We start from the raw sequence: 17,135 nt of genomic DNA on the forward strand, positions 1-17,135 counted from the left end.
GCCATAAGTGAGTTTTAGGGGACTTGTGAGGCTCCTGTGACCTGCAGTGGATAGAGCTGGTGATGGTAAATCAGGTTGTTAAAGCTCTGTCTGTGTGACCCCTCTGCACTGCTGAGAGCCAAGGGTCACTGGGTGGAACCAGCTCTGCCACTGACAGCTCAGGAAAAGGCAGATGGATGGCTCAAACAGGGAAGAAAACAGCAGGTATTCCTCTCAGGACTTCAAGACATAACCAGCATTTGAGAATAATCCCAAACTGCTCTGCAAGAGACACCTGGGTCTCTCAGTCCACACAAAAATCAGGAATAAATTGTAATTCCTCTCTCACAGCACATCAGGTGAGCACCTGCACCTCAGACATCCCCACTGCAGAGCTGAAGGCAGATTCCAGAGCTGGAGCTGTGCTGTGCCTCCCCCAAAGGACAGCCAGGATAAAAACCTGCATGATCTGCTGCTCCCAATTCCCAACAAATCAAATCAGACTTGTTGTTTTTCTTAGCCTAGTTTACCCATTTTAATCTTTTGTAGTCCTCTTACTCTGATAAAAAGAAGATTTGAATGACCAAGTTAAACAAGATGTGAGCCCTCTGAAGCACAAAAGGCAAGGAAAGAAAGTGGCCAGAAAGGAAAAGCCTGGAGTTCCACAGCAGCCCTGTTATCCCAAACAGAGCCCAGCAATGTCTGAAACTTCAATAAATACCTGAAGGGCTGGAGCCAGGCTGGAGAGCTGGGAATGCTCCCCTGGAGAGGAGAAGCTTTGGGGTGAGCTCAGTGTGACCTTCCAGGGCCTGAGGGGCTCCAGGAGAGCTGGAGAGGGACTGGGGACAAGGATGGAGGGACAGGACACAGGGAATGGCTCCCAGTGCCAGAGGGCAGGGATGGATGGGAGATTGGGAATTGGGGATTCCACCCAGAGCAGCTGGGGCTGCCCCTGGATCCCTGGCAGTGCCCAAGGCCAGGCTGGAGCAGCCTGGGACAGTGGGAGGTGTCCCTGCCATGGCAGGGGTGGCACTGGATGGGTTTAACCCAACCCAAAGCTTTCTCTGACTCTGTCTGGCAGGGTTTTAGCTGGCAGGATGTAGAAGGAGCAGTAATTAAAGGTTTATCAGAACAGAATGGAAGGTGAGTGCATTCCAGCCATGCCTGCTCCACACCAGCTCCCATCTCCCACCTCTGGCTGGGGCTGCAGTTCCAGCACAGCTGCACCAAACCCTGATCCTGAATCAAACATCTCTGTTGGGACAGCAGAAAATCAGTTCCTACCTCAGAGCAGGGGTTCCCTGGGCAGGTTCTTCAGTCCTCAGGAGCTGCTGATCTGCAGGACAAAGCAGAGGGAGCTGTGAGCACAGAGCCCTGGCATGGCAGGAGTCAGTCAGGGATGCTGGGACACAAGTGCTGCCCCTCAGAATTAACTGGGAGGATTTGCTGCAGCCCCCTCCAGTGATCCAGCAGCTTTTCCTGGTGCTCCCTCCTCAGCAGGAGTCAGATCTGCTGTTGCTGGTCAGGAGTGAGGGAGGGGATGCTGCCCCTCCTCTCAGCCCTGGTGAGGCACAGCTGGGGTGTGCTGTCCTGCTCTGGGCTCCTCAGCACAAGGAGCTGCAGGAGAGGCTCCAGCAGGGCCACAGGGATGTTCAGGGCTCTGGGGCTGCAGGAGCTGGGCCTGCTCAGCCTGCACAAGGGCAGGCTCCCAGGGGATCCCATCAATGCACACAAATCTCCCAAACTGTGCCAGGAGAAGGTGCCAGGCTCTGCTCAGTGACAGCACCAGGAGCAGCGGCACAAACCAAACCCCAGCAGCAGGAACAGCCTCTGTCCATGGAGGGGCAGAGCCTGGGACAGCTGCCCAGGGGGGCTGGGGTCTCCTCTCTGGAGCATCCCAAACCCAGCTGGGCACAGCCCAGGGACCCTGCCCTGGTGATATCAGAGGTGCCCCCACACTCCAACCACCCTGTGATTGCCATTTCCCATCCACACCTGCTCAGCTGCTCAGGATCTTCCATGAAAACTGTGAGCCACTCTTCCCTCATTGCACACCTTAATAGGTTTCTCCAAACGCAGCATTAAAGCTGAATTAATGCAGGCTGATCAGGACATCCCTGCCCTGAGCAGCATTTCAGGTGCTCAATGAATGGCTTAAGAGCTCCCAGGGCCCCTGGCAGTCCCTGGCACAGCTGCCCAGCCACGAGCCCACCCTGCTCTGCTCCAGCTCCTTTCCTCCCTTTGCTGTGATTCCAGTGCAAATCCCACCAGATTTACCAGCAACCATCTCCTCACCTGGCTGTCCTCTTCCAAGTTTTTCTAGCCAATATTTTACATTCTGTTGATAATGTTTCTTAATTGTGAAGCAAACACAGCTGTTAAATATTCTATCCCAGTAATTACTCCTTCTAGCCCCCTTGCAGAAGAGAACATCAACTGAGCCACAGAGTTCAAGCATTTCAATCCCCATGGAGAAATAAATGTCCAGCTTGTTCTCCAGCACTGCAAGTCATCAAGCCAATCTCCCAGGAAAATATCATTTCAGCAGTCAGACAGAAACACCAACCCATGTTCCTCTCCCCACAGATGGACATTTCGTGTTCCAGGGAAGTGAAATGCCAGAGCTTTTAGCTAAATGAGGAAACAGCCCAGTGAAAGTGTCATTTTAGCTTCAGTGGAGCACTCAGGAGTGAGAAAAGCCTTCCAGAGAAGAGTCCTGCTCCCTCCAGAAGGGCTGGGAAGGGGAGTTACCACATTAATTAAGGAAAGGAGAATGTCTGGTGCAGGATTCAGCTGCACCAGGTGCTCAGCTCACACACACCACAAACCAGCACCACACTCCTTCCTCCACATCCTCACTGGCAGGTGAGCCACCCTGTGACACACTGGGACATCAGGACGTCCTTCTGTCCAGCTCCTTCCCCTGGAGAGCACCCCCAGCCCCTCCAAGGCACCACAGCCCCCCTGGCTGCTCCCCTGGCCTCCAGCCCACAGCTGAGATCCACTCTCACACACGAGATTCCAATCTCTTTGCACTGAAACCGCCAAAACTTTACCTTATTTGTTAAGAAAAACAACCCAGAGACCTCTCTTTTTGGGCAGAATTGAGGAAAATGAGAAGCAGGAGCTCCTTTTTTGGTTCAGATGGGGCAGTGCTGAGTCAGCCTGGTAACTGTGAGATAAAATCCACCACAGCTTCTTGGTCTGGGCAAACCAACCTTTCCTTTGGTAAAGCTGCACCTCTGGCTGCTGTCTAAATAACCCCTGAAGGGCAGAACTCCTGTACTGAGGGGGTCTTAACTGCCCCCATTGTAAAATTGATGCTCTTTAAGTTTGGGGTGTTCTCACTGACAAGCAGAAGTGTTAAATATCTAAAAACCAACAAATTTGCTGAATTTGAAGGTGTGGCTGCAAAGATTTCTTATGTGTTTGGTCTTAAAATAATCTGAGAGACTCTACCCCATCCCCTCACATGATAAACTGAGGAAGACTCTGGCTGCTCCAGAAGCCTTGCTGAACAGGAGAAAACCCATATATCCAGCAAATCCCAGCTCCTGGGGCCATGGTTAACAGGACTGCTCTGCAGTTTGGAGAAAACCCATATATCCAGCAAATCCCAGCTCCTGTGGCCATGGCTAACCAGGACTGCTATCTAGTTTGGAGAAAAGCCATACATCCAGCAAATCCAAACTCCTGTGGCCATGGTTAACAGGACTGCTCTGCAGTTTGGAGAAAACCCATATATCCAGCAAATCCCACCTCCTGTGGCCATGGTTAACAGGACTGCTATCCAGTTTGCAGAAACACCTCTGAGAACTGTTTTAAGGAGCAGACAGCTGTCCCTGCATTGTGACCCCGAGCTCCCACCTTCCTTCCTCCCTCCCCAGCACAGTTTCCCCAGAGCTGCCATGGAAAAGCAGCCCCAAGGCAGAGCAGGGATCCCAGGAATGGCACTGCCCAGTGCCTGCCTGCACTATCAGGAACAGGCACTGCCTGGCCTGCACACTGCTCCCTCTGAGATCCAGTTCCACATCCTGCACCAGTAGTTCTTGTTCCTCAGCTCCTCTGCTCCCCATCCTGTTAGTACACAGCATTCCAACTTCAGAGATTCCCCTCCCAGAAAAATTGCACCCCTGCACCCCATTAACACACTGAGTACCCCAGTTCCCACCCAGGAGCTCACCAAGCACACCCCATCCCTAACACACTGCTTATTCCAGGGAGTTCCAAAAGCATATCCACATTTCAGGGCAAACATTAACAATTCCCTTCAGGGTTTTGTGATTTGGATGGCTCTTACTGCTTTTAGTAGCACCTGCTCATCCCTAGCAGTTTACCAGCCCTTTGCAGGATAACTCCCAGCTCTGGCTGCTCCTGGGGAAAAGCCCTGAGCCCATCCTGGTCAGCGACCCAACAAGGGTGAGGGGCAGCAGCTCCCAACAGGATCACCACTGGACAGGGTCACAGTTCCAGAGCCCAGGACTGTCCCTGTCCCTGCTCAGGATGGCACAGACAGGAGCAGGGCAGTGCTCTGGACCATCACTGACCCAGCCAGGTGGAATGCACTCCAGAGCCACTGAGGATATAACAAATACACAATGTGCCATTCCCCACCCCAGCTCCCTTATCAGCTCCCTTAAATCCCCTGTGCAAGCAGCACTCTGTGTTTGCCCAGCCCAAACCCAGGAGTGTTTCTGTGCCTTGCAGGAGAAAGCCCCTCAGCCTTGGAGCTTCCTGTTCTCTCACCCTTCAGGCCTGCTGCCCAAAGCTGTGGATAAACAGCTCCCTCTAAATAGCTCCTGTCTCCAGCACACACACACATGGACATCACTCACAGCGGAGCCAAGAGGGGCGTTGCCCATCCCAGCTCCAACATTCCTCATGCAGAGCAGTCCCAGGGTGTTGGGTGCCGGCTCCAAAGGCAAAGGCTGCTGAACCCTGAGCTAAATATACACCCTGCCCATGAAATCCAGCTTGGGCAGCTCACATTTCCAGCCCTGGCTCTTCCCAGCAATAACCACAACAACCTGACAAGGAGTCACAGAACCACAGCACGGTTTGGGGTGGAAGGAACCCTAAAGATCTCATTTAAGATTACCTTCCTTAAAGATCACCTTCCCTGAGAAGGAAAATTGCCTTTACAGCCACAACTCCCTATGCTGTCTCCTTGCCTGTTCCTGAACTCATCAAGATCCTAAACCAAGAGTTTATTCACAAATATACAATGGATTTTTTTTCCTTCATGGGCACCACTGCCAGATGCTCAATGAATTTTTGTTCAGCATCAAACTCCTGTTCCCACAGTGGCATAAAGGAGACAGTAAATCCTAGGAGAAATGGATAAGGGAGCTGGGAAGGGGCTGAGCCTGGAGAAAAGGGGGATCAGGAGGGACCTTGGGGCTCTGCAGAGCTCCTGACAGGAGGGGACAGCCAGGGAACGGCCTCAGGCTGGGCCAGGGCAGGTCTGGGTGGGCACAGCAGGAATTTCCCCATGGAAAGGGGGCTCAGGCCTTGGCAGGAGCTGCCCAGGGAGATTTGGAGTGCCCATCCCTGGAGGTGGCACTCAGAGCTGGATTGAGGACAAGGAGGGGATCGGGCACAGCCTGGACTCCATGGCCTTGGAGATCTTTTCCAACCCAAATGATTCTGGGATTTGAAAGATATTTGAAAGAGACTTGCTTTTACATTTAACTGCAGGCTTTTGAGTGGAGCTCCTCCCAAGAGAAGTTGAGCTAGACTAATAATTTAAAGAGTCTCCAGAACACAGGATGTGTTTGCAGTGCACTTGAAGAGTGGAGCATTTTCCAGGGAAATATTCATGAGCAGCGAGTGCGAGCTCCGCGGCAGTCACGCACGTCCTGCAGCCTGGAGAAGGGGACGATCCTCCCAGTCCCAGGTAGAACAGGGCAGGATGAACCCTTCCCCTGCCAAGCAAGCACACACTCTGCGGCAGCATCCACATTTCACCCTTATTAGAGGGGACAGACTTTGCAATGAGAGTCTGGGGCTGACAAAGTCAGAGCCCAGTGAGGCTCATGCAGTCGGACAGGAAATAAGCAGCTGCACAGGCTGGGCTGTTTTTACAGCACCGCGGATTTGGGGATGTCAGGAGCGATTTGGAAAGAAGAAACAACGTGCAGTGACTCTGGGAAGTTGAGGAGTGACTCATGGGCTGCCACAGTGCCAGTGTCAAGGACCAGCCAAGGACCTTCCCAAAGGGCTCTGCAGGGCTGGGCAGGGCACCAAGGGCTGCTCTCACCTGGCAAAGAACATTCCAGAAGCCAGAGCCCTCTGGTTTGTGAGTGCCTGAGACAGGAACGTGGGAGAGACTGTGTTACACATAAACTCTGTGTGACAGGAGGCTGCAAACACCCAGACACGGCTGAGATGAAGGACTTTGACACAAGCGATGCGTAGAAAGATTCAAAGATTTTTCTGAAGTGTCAGAACAAAACCAAAAAACCCCTTAACATCCAGATTCACACCACAAACAAAGCCAGCACCAAACGCCAAGGCAGAAATTGCCCTTGTGAGAATCAGCAAGGCCTGTCTGTGCTCAGCAGAAGCTCAATAAAAAAAGAAAGTGATTTAAGCAAGAGCGAAGTGTCTCTTTTCACAGCTGAAGGACTCTGCTGCTCACAGGACTGAATTAGCTAAAATTAGCTCTCACAGTTGCATTCTCACCAGCACCTCCAGCCTCCCATGTGGATGAGTAGTTTTGGTGAAAGCAGCTTTAATTTGGATTCAGAGCATGCAAATTTAAGGAGAATAGTGATTTCTGACCAGCTCCTTCCATGCACATTGATGCATAAAAAACACTGACTCGCACATTCAAGTTTAATCCTCTTCTGAAATATTTATTTTTGGAACAATTCAGGGAACAGAAAGCCTTCAGCCCAGACGAACTACATCTAAAAATAGAGAGTTTAACAATTCAGGAATTCTCCCTACTGTTGTGTCTGATCAATACAGATCCACTGTGACTCCTGTCATCTGCTTTATTTGTCAAAGCACATCCACTCCCACCCTCTGCCAGCAATATCCAACCTGCATCTTCTGGGATCCTCCAGGCCAGAAACAGCATTTCTAATGATCTGAGATTCATAAGGACTCAGCTGCACACACATTATGCATTATACAAGGAGCAGCAAGAACAGAGTCAACTCCTGAACTATGAAATCATCCTTCAAGGCTGGAGCTCCTCCAGTGCCCACCCTGCCCTGCCTGGGCACCATTAATGAGCTCTTTGATGGCAACAAGGAGAAGAAGCAGCTTTCATCATCCAAATGTCATTTGCCCACTAATGAGAGGCTCGAAGCCTTCCTACAGCAGAAGGAATGGGAAGGAGCTCCTCAATGCCACAGCTGAGCTGGAGTGACCAGGAACATCCTCACGGATCAAATCCTGCTCTCCACACCAGGGCTGCTACATGCAAACAGATCTGAGAATGCTCCTGGTCCATGGCAGCTCTGGAACAGCACCCAGCAGTGTGTGGGACAGGATTTCTGCCCGGGGCAAAGGCTGCAAGGGCAAATCTCCTGAAATAAAACATCCCAGCACTGCCAGAAATCACCAAACATCCCATAACCCAGCAGCACAAGGGCAGCCAGAGACACCAGGCTGTGAGCAGCTCTCACTGATCCTTTTTTATTCTCACAGCTCCCCAGCTTCCTGCAGCACAGCTCACCTGGCACTACACAAGAGCAGGGCAGCACAAAAGCCTCCCCAGCCCACACCTGCAACAAACAGGGCATTTACAAGGGATTCTCTCTCAGTGCCTTTTTCAAAATTAACATTTTGACTGGTTTTTACAGAGTCTCTCACAAAGTCTCTCAGCCAAGGTGTAAGAGGCAGTTCAGCAGGATCCCCTGTACCTGCACACACCACAGCCAGAGCAGCAGCAGGACAGAGCTGCTCCCCCTGGCAAGGCTGGGGATGATTCCAGAACAGCCCCTGGGGTTTATTCCACTCTCACCCATGACAAAGCCTTGCTGTGCAGACCCAAGGGTCAGTGGAATGGTGTTAGGGACAGCCAAAAAACAGAATGTGCAGCTGTGTCCTGCCTGCACCCCTAAATGGGCTTAGACAAAAGGCAGAGAGAGAAAATGGTGACAGAACAAGGAGTGATGGGTTTAAACTGAGAGGGGAGAGATTGGTATCAGGTATTGGGAAGGAATTCCTGGCTGAGGGTGGGCAGGCCCTGGCACAGGTGCCCAGAGAAGCCCCTGGATCCCTGGCAGTGCCCAAATCCAGGCTTGGAGCAACCTGGGCAGTGGGAGGTGCCCCTGCCATGGCACAGGTGGGATGGGATGGGCTGTAAGGTCCCTTCCTTTCCAACCCAAACCACTCCATGATTCTGTATCAAAGCCATGCACCCAGAATGGAGAATCCCCTAATCCCAGTGGAAATACAAAACACTGGCTTTGCTCAGCTTTGGGAAAGCAAAACCAAGAAGGAAACTGCAGGCACCAATCATGATTTCCCCAAGCTGCACCAGATGAAGGAATGCTGTCTGCAGTGTCAGCTCAGGCCCTGCTGTGGGCAAACAGGAGCCAAGTTTGGATTTCCCACCCCCTTGGGCCCTGCCACAGACACAGCTTCAAAGCCAAACAGCTCCTGGAGAATTCCCAACTGTCCCTGACATTTATTAGTGTAAGAAAGCATGAAAATTCATGAGCCTGAGATCTCCTGATGCTCTCAAGGCTGATGCCTGCCAGGTTTCATAACTGCAGTGCCCAGCTGCCCATTAATATCTCTCACCTCCACCAGGTCACAGCCCTGCCCTGTGCCCTGCCCTGGGGATGAGGGATTATCCATGGGGAGTGTGGGTGGCAGGAGCTGCAGCTCTCAGCTCAGGACAGCTGATGGAACTCAGTGAGACTTCAAAACCCACCTGGTTTATGGGATTTTAGGGGACAGGATCCATGCAGAGATCAGTGGGTGCTCCTGGAGCTGAGCTTTGCTTGGTGCTTGTGAATGGAGCATTTTACAGGGACTCCAGGGTGGTGGAACCACTGACCTGTGCTGCTGCACCCCAACTCACAACTGCCCCAGTCCTGGCCTGAGAGTCCAACAGGGATTTTGGATTTATTCAACTCCTGACTTTTCAGGTTGGAAACTTATTATGGCCATAGATTTTGCATGGATGCTTCAGAGGAAAAAAAAAGAGAAAAATACTCAAAGTTCAACAGATTACAGGCTGGCAGCATGACCAGGACACTGGGAGAAAAGCTCTGAAAATACATATTGTTTGGTTAATAATAAATATATAAATATTTCCAGGAAGGTCATCTATATATATTTCTATAAATCCAAGTCTCCACATTATTTGGTTAATAAATATGTAAATATTTCCAGGAAGGTCATCTATATATATTCCTATAAATCCAAGTCTCCACATTATTTGGTTAATAAATATATAAATATTTCCAGGAAGGTCATCTATATATATTCCTATAAATCCAAGTCTCCACATTATTTGGTTAATAAATATATAAATATTTCCAGGAAGGTCATCTATATATATTCCTATAAATCCAAGTCTCATGCCCAGATGTGCCCTAAATAAAGAGCAGCATCTCAGCAGAGCAGTGTGACAGGTTAATAAGCAGATCAATGTGACAGGTTAAATAAGAATAAGCTGAGTATTTGAGGGGAATATTTCAGATGTGCAGGAACACACGGGGAGAGTGATCCAGGCATTCCTCACGTCCCCAAGAACCAGTCCCACCCAAGGTGATGGGCACTGTAAGATGAATCCTCCCCACAGCCATCTGAGCCTCTCCCCTGCCCAGTGATGGCTTTTTATGAGCTGATAGGACAGGATTGGATGGGATCTTGGGAAGGAATTGCTGCCTGTGAGGGTGGGCAGGCCCTGGCACAGGTGCCCAGAGCAGCTGTGGCTGCCCCTGGCAGTGCCCAAGGCCAGGCTGGACAGGGCTGGGAGCAGCAGTGGAGGTGTCCCTGCCATGGCAGGGGTGGGATCAGATATAAAGTCCTTTCCAACACAAATCATTCAGAGATCCTAGGATTTTGCTATTACATCAATTTTGGGACAGTGATGATACAGCAGATGCTTCATCACTCTTTTTAGGCAAAACTATTCCAACTTTTCATTTTTAAATGATGCCAGACAGCAACACAAGCAGTGTTGGAGGAATACATTAAAAACCCAACACTGCACAATAGAGCAGGTTCAAAGTCTCAATCAGCAGCTGAATTCTCTGTGAATTCTCAAGAGCAAAACCATGAATGTGGATCAGAAGGAGAAGGTAAAAAAGGCATTTACACCCCGTGCAGACACAGGACTGCTGCTGCTCCAGGGCTAGAAATCTCTGAGTTCCCTGCTTATTTCCTGGCATCTCCTGCTACTGAACCAGCTGCTCCTTGCACATCTGAAACATCAGTGAGCACAGCTGTGATTACAGCAAGCACCAAATCTCCCTTGTTTCCTGACACACAGACACCTCCCCGAGCTCCTGCCCCTGGGGCAGCGGGTGCTGGGGCCAGGACAGGACAGACAAACTGCCCAGGGCTGCAGGGACCCAGCTCAATATCCCAAACCTGCCCACTGCAGAATTGCAGCTCCTTGCTGTGCCTCTGCAGCAGGGCACAAGCTGGGCCTGCCCTGCAGGGCAAGGAATGGGCGCTGTAACACAGCCCTGGCATGATGCTGTGCCATGGTTGGGTTTTTCTTCCCCTCCTTACAGGTAAAAAGCTTTTCCAGGAGCCATGGCTGCTCAGCAGCACAGAGAGGATACACTTTGTCTAGTGTCAACATAGGCAAACCACAGGATCAGAATTGCAGGGACAGATTCAGATTAACCACAGGATCAGAATTGCAGGGACAGATTCAGATTCCAGGTAAACCACAGGATCAGAATTGCAGGGACAGATTCAGATTAACCACAGAATCAGAATTGCAGGGACAGATTCAGATTAACCACAGAATCAGAATTGCAGGGACAGATTCAGATTCCAGGTAAACCACAGGATCAGAATTGCAGGGACAGATTCAGATTAACCACAGGATCAGAATTGCAGGGACAGATTCAGATTCCAGGTAAACCACAGGATCAGAATTGCAGGGACAGATTCACAGATTCAGATTCCAGGTAAACCACAGGATCAGAATTGCAGGGACAGATTCAGATTAACCACAGAATCAGAATTGCAGGGACAGATTCAGATTCCAGGAAAACCACAGAATCAGAATTACAGGGACAGATTCACAGATTCAGATTCCAGGTAAACCACAGGATCACAGGGACACCTCCCACTGTCCCAGGCTGCTCCAAACCCCAATGCCCAGCCTGGCCTTGGGCACTGCCAGGGATCCAGGGGCACCCACAGCTGCTCTGGGCACCTGTGCCAGGGCCTGCCCACCCTCACAGCCAAGAATTCTCCCCAATATCCCATCTAAAGCTACTCTCTGTCAGTTTGAGCCACTCCCCTTTGTCCTATCTCAGCTGAAGTCCCTCTCCATTTTTTGTTGGCTTCTAGACTAGAGGGCATCCTCTGCTACAGAACTTAATGACACTCAAAATCTTTGCAGAGACAGCATGAAGTGTCAGAATCAATTCAAACCAAACCCACTCACAATATGAGCATAATCCAGAAGTTTTCAGCTACCTGAAAATTTTCCATGGAAAAGCCCAGATTAGCAAGAATTAAGCAGCATCTATGTCCTGAGATACCAAAGCTACTAAAATATTGAACTCTTGATTACACAGTGACCTTGTCAGGACCCCACTGGGATCCAGCTGGGCAGAAGTCATTAACAGAACATCCCAAATTCTCCTGGCAAATTCAGGAGAAGCCTCAAAACATCACTTGGGGACAGTGCCCAACACCTGACAGAACTTACACCTCAGCTTAGGCAGAGCTTGGTTAGGTCAGCCCTGAGTGATCCCCAGAACAACCAACGTCTCTCCACCCCAGAAACAAGAATTCGGGCAGAAGAACCAGAGCAAACCAACACTCTGCTGTTATTTCAGATTTCCAGCTAAAATCAGAGCAGATTTGTTCTGGGAGGTGCAAGCAGAAAGTGATACCTGTACCTGGGAGATAAAGGTCAGGGCAGGGCTCCCAGATAGGGTTAAGGTCATTAACATTTAGTTCTTTGCCTCTCAGCTCACAGATCACATTTCCAAGGCACAAAGACACCTTACCCAAGCTTTTCAGACTCAGATTGAAAAACAAACCCACCAGCAAAAAAACAAAAAAGTCCATTTATAAGGGGTAAATTTCCCTTTGTTAAAGGTGCATTGGAAAAGCAACCACTCAGAGTAAGACTCAAAGCCATCTTGTGGATAAATTCTTGGACTGAGCTGGAACACATTCATTTATTCTGCATCAAAACTACGGATTTTAGGGATTTTTAAGCAGTGGCACCTCTTAGCAAATTCAAGACAACAGTGGCTGACCCTGAAATTACCTGATAAATCCTTCAGATGTTTATTTACAACTGTAGTAGAGTAATTACGGTTTCTAAAGAAAAAAGTTTCTAAAGCCAAAACAACAAACAAACAAAAAAAAAAAAACTGGAACAGAAGATGAGCAGCCACTTCCCGTTATGCAACTGTCTGAGAAAACAGATTTGTTCAATTCAGCGTGAAAAACTGGGCTGGATGTGAGCACCCACCAGCAGCTGCTGACAGGTTCCAACAAGGTGCAGACAGCTGTGGGAAACCAGATCCCAGCAGCAAATGGCTGCAGGACCCGAGACAGGCAGGGAAAGGGTGCTGGGCACACCCAGACCCCAAACACTCCCTGGAGGGCACCAGGGCTGGCACTGCCACCCCCTGTCCCTGCAGCCTGCCCTGAACCTGCAGGGCACTGCTCAACAGCTCCCAGTGATGGGTTTGTAAATGATCTCTGGTTATAGGGATGGCAGGGCCAGCCCGAGGTGGGGAGGGCAGGAACATCCCAGAATTGATTGAAAAGGAGCTCCAAGGTCTCTGAGTGAGCCCTGTGACAATGCCCACCCTGTCCTCAGCCCAAAGCACCGAGTGCCACATCCAGGAATCCCTGGGGCACCTCTAAGGATGGGCACTCACAGCCTCCCAATCCCTGAGCATCCTTTCCAAGGGGAAATTCCTGCTGTGCCCACCCTGAGCAGGGCCAGCCCGAGGTGGAAAGGGCAGGAACATCCCAGAATTGATTGAAGAGGAGCTCCAAGGTCACTGAGTGAGCCCCCCTGTGCCCAATGCCCCACCCTGTCCCCAGCCACCGAGTGCCACATCCAGGAATCCCTGGGGCACCTCCAGAGATGGGCACTCACAGCCTCCCAATCCCTGAGCATCCTTTCCAAGGGGAAATTCCTGCTGTGCCCACCCTGAGCAGGGCCAGCCCGAGGTGGGGAGGGCAGGAACATCCCAGAATTGATTGAAAAGGAGCTCCAAGGTCTCTGAGTGAGCCCTGTGACAATGCCCACCCTGTCCCCAGCCCAGAGCACCCAGTGCCACATCCAGGAATCCCTGGGGCACCTCTAAGGATGGGCACTCACAGCCTCCCAATCCCTGAGCATCCTTTCCATGGGGAAATTCCTGCTGTGCCCACCCTGAGCCCATTCCCTCTCCTCCTGTCCCCTGCTCACCACAAACTCCTCCCAAGCAGCTGCAGAGAGAGCAGTTCCCCCCTGAGAGCTGAGCACTTTCACTTTGCTGCGTTTTTGGAAGTTCAGTCACAGTAAACAACGAGCTGGGTAAGAACTTCAGGGAAAATAAAACCAAGGGAGAGATTCAGCCCCCTCAAAGCTCCATCCCCACAGCCCCTCTCATCCTGGGAGAGCAGAGGAGCAGTCCCAGCCTGGCTGTGCTATCAGAGCAATGACAGCCTGAGCCCAGGGAGCTGCTGCAAGTGTTTGCTCTGATCCCTGCTCTGGGCTTATCAAGGAAAGCAACTCCTGCTCTGAAAATGCAGCAGGACCAGCAGCAGTTTCCTCATCAAGATTGGAACCAGTACAAAGTGTGTTACTTCACACCCAACCAAATAAATCAGTGCACTCACTGCTCCAAAACCTCAAATAACCCCTTCAGAAATCAAAAGCTGCATTAATAAATACTGAATTTTGACTGAATGAAAATGCTCCAGAGGTACCTGTAAAATGAATTTCCAGCACTATATTTAATCCACCTCATTTCTATTACTCACAGCAACGGGAATTCAGAAAGTTCTGTGGTTTAATGCACAGGTTCTTACTGCAAAGACCAATTAAAAAATAATTATACCATCCAGCTTTTAATCTGGACTTAAAACTGTTCAGCTCAGACTCATTAACAAAAAAAGAAGAAAAAAAAAAAAAAAGAAGAAAAGCCCAGCTGTTCATATACACATACCCACACTTCCACTGGTTCCTGGCTGGGACACAAACCCATTCCTGCTGCTGGTCACTCAGGCAGAGGCACAGGAAAGCTGAGGAGATGGGGTGTGCAGGGGTGTGAGACCCCACTGCCCTGAGCCACCAGCACAGGGAGCTGGAGCCAGGCTGGAGAGCTGGGAATGTTCCCCTGGGGAGGAGAAGCTTTGGGGTGAGCTCAGTGTGACCTTCCAGGGCCTGAGGGGCTCCAGGAGAGCTGGAGAGGGACTGGGGACAGGGATGGAGGGACAGGACACAGGGAATGGCTCCCAGTGCCAGAGGGCAGGGATGGATGGGAGATTGGGAATTGGGAATTGTTCCTGTGAGGGTGGGGAGGCCCTGGAATACAATCCCCAGAGCAGCTGGGGCTGCCCCTGGATTTCCAGGTCCAGGCTGGTCAGGGCTTGGAGCAGCCTGGGACAGTGGGAGGTGTCCCTGCCCATGGCTGGGGGTGGCACTGGAGGATCCTTGAGGTTCCTTCCAACCCAAACCATTCCAAGATTTCATGTCACTTCATTCCCATCTGTGAGAAATGAATTTGTAGAGAATTTTTAAAGTTTGACAGAGGAGTTTGGAGAGGAGAAGCTCCAGGCAGAGCTCAGAGGCTGCAGGGGCTCCAGGAGAGCTGGAGAGGGACTGGGGACAAGGATGGAGGGACAGGACACAGGGAATGGCTCCCAGTGCCAGAGGGCAGGGATGGATGGGAGATTGGGAATTGGGGATTCCTGCCTGGGATGGAATTCCCAGAGCAGCTGGGGCTGCCCTGGATCCCTGGCAGTGCCCAAGGCCAGGCTGGACATTGGGGTTTGGATCACCCTGGGGCAGTGGGAGTGTCCCTGCCATGGCAGGGGTGGCACTGGGTGATCCCCAAGTTCCCTTCCAGCCCAAAGCACCCCGGGATCCCAGGATCCAGCACAGCTCCATCACTGCTGCTCTGTCCCTGCACACCAGGCTCCAGGAACACGCCCAGGAGCTGGGAATGCTCCCTGGAGCTGGGAATGCAGGGACACTGGCTGTGCACCACATCTGGCAGCTCCTGAGCAGAGCAGAGCTGTGCCAGAGCCCTGCTCCTGCAGGGGTTGGGATTTGAGTCAGCCCCACCATGAAGGATCCCCCATTCCTGCTGTGCTCATGTCCAGGAGCTGCTGCAGCTCCAACTCTGCTCCCACAGCTTCAAAGACGAATCCCAGTGACAAGGGAGACAAGTCTAACACATTGTCTCACATGCAATTCCCTTATTCTCACTGTTCCCAGCATTTCTTTAGTTGGCAGGAATAAAAGATTTGTCCTGGAGCTGCAGCAGCGTCCGAAGCTTCTGGCCTCCCCTACACACAGATATTGCAGTTGAACCTGGAACCAGCACCAGGCTCCCAGCGCCCCCAAGGACAACAGAGCAGCTTATCAGGGTGAGAAACTGAAAGAACAAAGGATAATACAACTCCTGGTGTTTAAAGCAGACTTAGAATGAAGCTAACTCTGTGTTTCTGGCACACCACTCAATTCCCACTCAGCAGGATCCCGGTGTCAGCCCCCACAAGCATTGCACAAGTTGAATATTCAGGGTTTGCCCTTACTACAAGTAGTTTTAACAACCAACTGCTCATTTCAAATTACAACAATTTTGTAATTTTAAAAACAGAAGCGGGTAGAAAGCACAGAAGACACATTGAATCACAATACTATGTTTTAAAAGGATTCACTTAAAATTACCAAGCCAAGAGCCACTGATACTTAATTTTCAATTTCAATCCTGCCTGGCTCCACCTCAAGACCTAAGTGATGTTTCTCAGTGAAGACTGGGCCCACATTTCTTCACTCTTCTGTAACCTTTCCTCATTAGAGAGGTTTGGGTTGGAGGGACATTAGGGACCACCCAGTGCCACCCCGGCCATGGCAGGGACACCTCCCACTGTCCCCAGTGTCCAGCCTGGCCTTGGGCACTGCCAGGGATGCAGGGGCAGCCCCAGCTGCTCTGGGCACCCGTGCCAGGGCTCACCATGCTCACAGCCACAATTTCTCCCTAATAAACAATTCAAATCCACCTCCTTCAGTTCCAAGCCATTCCCCCCTGCCCTGGCACTCTTTGTGAAGAGTCCCTCTCCAGCTCTCTCCATTCACCTCGAATCAATGCAACTGCCAGAAATACAAATACAGCAAATCCACACTGGTGCTGAGCTCACCTGGAGGCCGAGATCCCTGGGGATGGCCCCTCACTCCCTGCAGGACCCCAGCCCACGCTGGGAGCCACAAACAGCCCCAGCCCTGCCCAGGGCCCAGCTGGGCACCGGGATGAGCTCATTCCCAGCAGCAAACTCCATCAAAAAGCTTTTTGTCACAAGCTGCTGCTGTTCAGTTTGCTTGTTTTTTGGATTAATTAGTAAAGATGTTTTACAGAAAGATCCACTTGATTATTCAGAAAATGTTCTGTACTTCCCCTCCTTCTCTTACACTTCTACCTTTTTAGATTTAGAATATTTATAAGGCATTTTTCAATTTTTTAGCCAAATTGTTAGAATCATGAGGGGATGAATTCTGGAGGAGCTTTTTGGGTTTTTTTTTTCTCTTTGGTGTTTGAAGGAAGAAATTCTTTCAGGTTCTACTTTCAGGTCTGTCCATCCCCTTCCTAACCAGCATTCCAGGTTTTGACTCCTGTTTCAGGAACTGCTTCTGTGTTTCATGCAAGAAACTTTCTGGAATAAACAAAAAATAATTCCAGACTGTTTTGGGTTGGAAGGGACCTTAGGGATCATCCCAATCCACCCCATTCCATGGCAGGGACATCTCCCATTATCCTAGG

At 50.7% G+C, this 17,135-nt stretch overlaps 1 protein-coding gene across 8 annotated transcripts in view; it reads right to left on the reverse strand.

The window, feature by feature from the left end:
* The window catches only part of MAP4 (microtubule associated protein 4), a 155,690-nt gene that overhangs the window by 121,839 nt on the left and 16,716 nt on the right, over positions 1 to 17,135 (reverse strand). For 7 of the 8 annotated variants that reach the window (XR_010439036.1, XR_010439035.1, XM_064703713.1 and 4 more), the window contains exon 2: positions 1,264 to 1,315. The exons of the other annotated variant lie outside the window; for it this stretch is intronic. The gene's annotated coding sequence lies outside the window, so the exon portion shown is untranslated. The remainder of the gene's footprint in view (positions 1 to 1,263; positions 1,316 to 17,135) is intronic. 8 annotated transcript variants of the gene reach the window in all.

The sequence above is a fragment of the Zonotrichia leucophrys genome, chromosome 2 (assembly GCF_028769735.1).
Source record: "Zonotrichia leucophrys gambelii isolate GWCS_2022_RI chromosome 2, RI_Zleu_2.0, whole genome shotgun sequence".
NCBI classification, from domain to species: Eukaryota; Metazoa; Chordata; class Aves; order Passeriformes; family Passerellidae; genus Zonotrichia; species Zonotrichia leucophrys.